This window comes from Otolemur garnettii, unplaced genomic scaffold (genome assembly GCF_000181295.1).
Source record: "Otolemur garnettii isolate 467f Iridium unplaced genomic scaffold, OtoGar3 scaffold00023, whole genome shotgun sequence".
NCBI classification, from domain to species: domain Eukaryota; kingdom Metazoa; phylum Chordata; class Mammalia; order Primates; family Galagidae; genus Otolemur; species Otolemur garnettii.
In genome coordinates, this window is record NW_003852418.1 from 16811951 (window position 1) to 16817009 (window position 5059).

The following is a 5059-nucleotide window of genomic DNA, read 5'->3' on the forward strand; positions in this document are numbered from 1 at the left end:
AAAAAAAAAAAAAAAAGAGTTCTAGACCAGCCTGAGCATCTAGAAACCCCATCTCTACCAAAATAGAAAAATTAGCAGAGTACTGTGGTGGGTACCTGTAGGCTCAGCTACTTCAGAGGCTGAAAAGATTGCCTGAACACAGCAGTTGGAGGTTGCTGTGAGCTAGACTGAGGCCATGGGATTCTAGGCTGTGCAAGAGTCAGACTGTCTCAAAAAAAAAAAAAAAAAAGAAACCAGCCAGAGCAATATAGACTCTGTCCCTACATAAAAATTTAAAAAATTAGCCAGGCATGGTGCTGCGCCCCTGTCCTAGGGAGGCTGAGGCAGGAGGATCCTCGTGAGCCCAGGAGTTGGAGGCCGCAGTGAGCTATGATTACATCTGTGCATCCTAGCCTGGGCGGGCCACAGAACAAAAATAGATAAATAAATAAATAATAAAAATTCTGGCTCCTCCACCTACTTCCCAGGTGAATATGGCCAGGTGGGTTGTCTGGATTGATTCTTCGTATCTTCATCTGTAAAATCAGGATTTTACTTCTTCAGAAGTGCCCACATGAGTTAGCAGATCATACTTCTGGGTCCTTTTATTCTCAAAAGTGTCCTTCTGCAGCTGATAAAGGATATGGGCACAGTTCTGATACAGTGAAACTCTGAGTGCAAAGGAGTGGATCCCAGAGGTTAGGTGACTCACTCCAGGCTGCACTGCTCATCAGGCAGAATTCTCCATGTTAAAGCTGCATAGCTGGCCAAGTGCTGGCCCTCCTGCCTACAACCCCCAACACAATGCCAGACTTTGTAACTATATACCTGTGTGATTTTTAAATTAAATCTGTCTCCCCTATTAGATTGGGAACCCCAGGGCCCAACCTGGCTATGTCTCATTTATGACCATGCCTCAGTGCCCCCAACAGTGGGGAGCGCTGGTGATCTTACAAGGAAATGCCCAGCCCTCCACCCTTGGAATGTTCTAGGAAGGGAGTGGCTACATCTGGGCCACTTTTCTGTCCTGAGATATGATGCTGGAGTTGTCCAGCTTCCCAGTCAGCAGGAGACCGCTCAGTAACAGGCCTGCCTGCTCCCACCATGCTCACCATCACCCACCTGCCCCGACTGGGCTCCTTGGAAATACTCAGTGTCAATTGCAGACACCTTCCTCAGGCAGGCAGACACTGGAAGGGGGAGAAATTGTGCCCAGTCCTGGGCTTTCCCAGAGACAGTTTATATGCTTAGATGGGGACTGACCACAGATGTCCCCAGCACAGAGTTTTGTTCCTGTAATTGCCATACTTTGGGCTTGGCTCTTGCAAAGTTATCACCTACCCAATTAGATGGAATTTCTTGAGCCTGATGAAATACTGTCTCACCTTAGCAGTTATCATACTACACTGTTAGGCCTTAGCCTTTTCTCCAGGGGTCTCCTGGTTCCAGGAGGAAATTAACCTACATATGTTTACGTATTTTATTGACGGTACTGTATAAGCTTGGTATGAAAACTTCAGCTATAAGAGTTTTTAATAAGATTGAAAATCTGTGCAGACCCCGTGACTCAGCAATTTCAATTCCTGAAACTTTATCTTCAAAAACACTTTGTGTAGGAGGACGCTCCTTTTATCTCTCTTTGTAAAAGCAGGAAAAACTGGAATGACCTAAGGGTCCATCAAGGGGGGGAGAGGTTAGGACTTACACATCAGAGTATATCCATACAATGGAATGCCTCCCAGGTGTTAAAAATCATTTGGCTGAGCTGAAGATGGTATCTAGGACCTGGCGTTAAGGGACAAAGCAAGTGTTAACATTTTGTAGTCCTGCGTGGAGATATTCATACAACTGCCTAGCCCAGGGCCTAGAAATGTAAAATACTTACATTTGTTACTTCTTTGATATTAAAAAAAAAAAAAGATTGTATTTAGATTGTATTCAGGTCATTGTAAACCCATTAAATCAAGCAAAAGTTGAACAAAAAGCTAATACTGTAAGCAGGTTACACTTCCATTGTAAGTAAATGTTGGGGTTAATAGCCCAAATGCTTTCTGGGTCTGGCTAGATGGTGTTTCCGGAGCTCCGCAGGTGCCTCTGGAGAAACAAATTAAAATTTCACCCCACCCCATTCTACAAAAAAAAAAAAAAAAAAAAAGCCTGAGAGTTCCATCTCACCTTTGGTCTGAACCAGGCAAAGGACGGGCTAGATGGAGATCTCTGGACCCTGCGACCTAGGGGGCCAGATGGCACTTGGTCCTGGCGGCTCCCTGTGCATCCTGCAAAGTCAGCATCCTCCCTGGTCTCTTCCCACTAGGTGTCTGTACTACCACACAACAGTTGTGACAACCAAAAATGTCTCTAGGCCCAAACGTCCCCTAGAGTGCAGTTTGTCCCCCACCCAGCCTCCCGGCTGAGAACCCTGGATGAGGGTATCTAGGTTGGGAGGTCTCTTTGGGGGTCCTCAGGCATGGTGTCTCACGGACTGAGGAAATTCCTAACATCACCCACTTTCATTCTATGATAAACCGTGTGGTCACTCTGGCTGTGACCTGTTTCCCTAGAATAAAGGGATCTGTGCTGCACATCATAATCCTGATGTGTGGCACCCTTGTAAACACCCACAGTTCCTTTTTTGGATCGCAGCCAGCCTAGTGGATGTGTGACACATCCTCGTGAATCTTTGTCGTGATGTTTTGTTTACCAAGGTCTACCTTAGTGCCTGCAGCTCCTCCACTCGCTGACAGTGGCCATCTGTTCAGCTTCCAGCCCAGCGCTGTGCTTCCTGCTCAGGTCAGTTCACTCACTGGTCACACTGCCCTGATGACAGGGACAGGCCTAGGTGCTGACCTTGGACAGATGTAGTGTTGGAGGCTGAGGGTAGAATCCAGAAAACTTGTGCTAAGAGGTGGGTTCAAACAGTCCCCCCTTAATAATCATTTGTCTCCCCCAAATTGCATCTTAAAAAGTCGTCCCAATCTGTGTTTTGGTTAATCTTTCATGAATTTCTTTCTTTTTTTATTTTATTTTTTTGTTTCTTTGAGACAGATCCTCAAGCTGTCCCCCTGGGTAGAGTGCTGTGGCTTCACAGCTCACAACAACCTCCAACTCCTGGGCTCAAGCGAGTCTCCTGCCTCCGCCTCCCAAGTAGCTGGGACCACAGGCGTCCACCCGGCTATTTTTTGGTTGCAGCCGTCATTGTTGTTTGGCGCGTCCAGGCTGGGGATTCGAACCTGCCACCTTAGGTGTACGTGGCTGGCGCCTTAACCGGTTGAGCTATAGGCGCCGAGCCTAGAAAGCTATTCTAAGGCTCTGTGCATGCTCTAGAAAGTAGAGCAGGAATGTACCTTACAGCTGTCCTCTCACCCCCATCCAGCGCCAAGTAAGAATTTATACATTGCAGGCCAGGTGGTGGCTCTAATAGAGCTCCAGGCTGGTCTCCAAGTCTTGGGCTCAAGGGACACTTCAGCCTCAGCTTCTGAAGTGCTGGGATTACAGGTGGCAACACCCAGATGTCTCAACCACCAATTCTGGAATCCACCAAGTCAGAGGCTGGAGATACAGAATCAGAGATGACGTTTGCCCCTAAGGAGCCAGTGACCTGACGTGTCTTCAGCCCTTGTTAATGCTCCTGTTTCTACCTGCCCATACTTGGTGCGAGTTCAGGTTTTGATTGACTTCATGGGGGCTTAGAATGATCGCAGAGTCTGAGCCCAGCAGATCCACCTTCTGGTATGAAACCAACCTCTACCAGGGTGCGGCTAAGAAAGGTGCACGGTCTGTCCGAGCCTCATCTGCCCATTCCACAGATGAGAAAACCAATACCTGATTCAATAGGTTATTTTGAAGGCAAAACCACAATTCATTCAACAAATATTTTATAGATTTCTTGATTATATTAGTGGATATAGAAAAGGCATTTGATAAAAGTCCATATACATGTGAGTTTAAACCAACCAACACCATCCTCTGGGAAAGTAATTGGTCCCGATAGAGTATGTACATACCTCAAACCTGAAAGAAAAAAAAAATGTATATATATACACACATATATGTACATATTACACATATATGTATGTAAAAATATATATTTTTCATATAAAAATGAAAGCAGGCCCATACATAAAAATATGTATGTATATATACATATATGTATGTAAATATATATATGTGTGTGTATATATATATATATATATATATATATGTTTATTTTGGAGGGGGCAGAGTCTTGCTCCATGGCCTTAGGTAGAGTACAGTGGTGTTATCATAGCTCACTGCAACTCCAAACTTGTGGTAGAATTACAGATGTCAGCAAAATACCTGGCTGAAAATATCATGTTTTTTTTGTTTGTTTGTTTGTTTGTTTTTTTAATGGAAACAGAGTCCTCACTCTGCTGTCCTGGGTAGAGTGCTATGACATCATAGCTCACAGCAGCCTCATACTCTTGGGTCTGAGCAATCCTCTTGCCTCAACCTCCCAAGTAATTGAGACTACAGGTGCCTGCCATGATGCCTGGCTAGTTTTGGTTTTTTTTTTTGACTTTTAGTAGAGATGAGGTCTCGCTCTTACTCAGGCTGGTCTTGAACTGCTGAGCTCAAGCAATCCACCCACCTTGGCTTCTCAGAGTGCTAGGATTACAGATGTGAGCCACCATGCCTGCCTAAAAATATCCTTAATGCTTAGGAATAAGACAAAAATTGCCCCATGTCTACGTCTATTTATTTATCTATTTCACTTTTTCTTTATTTTTGTCAATCACTTAGTCGATTTCCACCACTACTACTTTTATTCAGTGCTATCCCAGAGTTTCCGGCAAATGGCCAAGAGACTTATCTTTTTGTGCTCTTACACGTTGAATTACAGGGTGTCCCAAAGGTCACCATACATATATACAAACATAGGGAAAGTGGGAAATTGTAGCAAAATGTACCTTTATTTACAAAATATTCAGTGCAGAATTTTATAAAATATTTCACTTTGGGTGATGCATAAATATAAAAGATATTAAAAATACAAACTATGATATAAGGTGGCCATAAAGTTCCTATGCCATTTAAAATGTCATTTATGGCTCGGCGCCTA

At 44.3% G+C, this 5059-nt stretch overlaps 1 pseudogene; it reads right to left on the reverse strand.

Moving 5' to 3' along the window:
* LOC111724427 overlaps positions 1-5059 on the reverse strand; it is a 27847-nt pseudogene that overhangs the window by 20757 nt on the left and 2031 nt on the right.